Here is a 352-nt window from a genome sequence, read left to right on the forward strand (position 1 = left end):
GTGTCCGCACTGTGTACGGACAGTGTACAATCAGCGTACAAACACTGTCTGTACATCGTCTATACAGTGTCCACACAGTGTCCACACATTGTCCATAGTGTCCATACAGTGTCCAAACAGTGTCTGCACAGTGTATGAACAGTGTCTGTACATCATCCATACATCATCCATACAGTGTCCATACAGTGTCCACAGTGTATGAACAGTCTGTACATTGTCCATACATTGTCCATACAGTGTCCATACAGTGTCCACAGTGTATGAACAGTGTCTGTACATTGTCCATACAGTGTCCACAGTGTCCATACAGTGTCTGCACAGTGTATGAACAGTGTCTGTACATCATCAGATC

This window comes from Acanthisitta chloris, unplaced genomic scaffold (assembly GCF_000695815.1).
Source record: "Acanthisitta chloris isolate BGI_N310 unplaced genomic scaffold, ASM69581v1 scaffold11311, whole genome shotgun sequence".
Classification (NCBI taxonomy): domain Eukaryota; kingdom Metazoa; phylum Chordata; class Aves; order Passeriformes; family Acanthisittidae; genus Acanthisitta; species Acanthisitta chloris.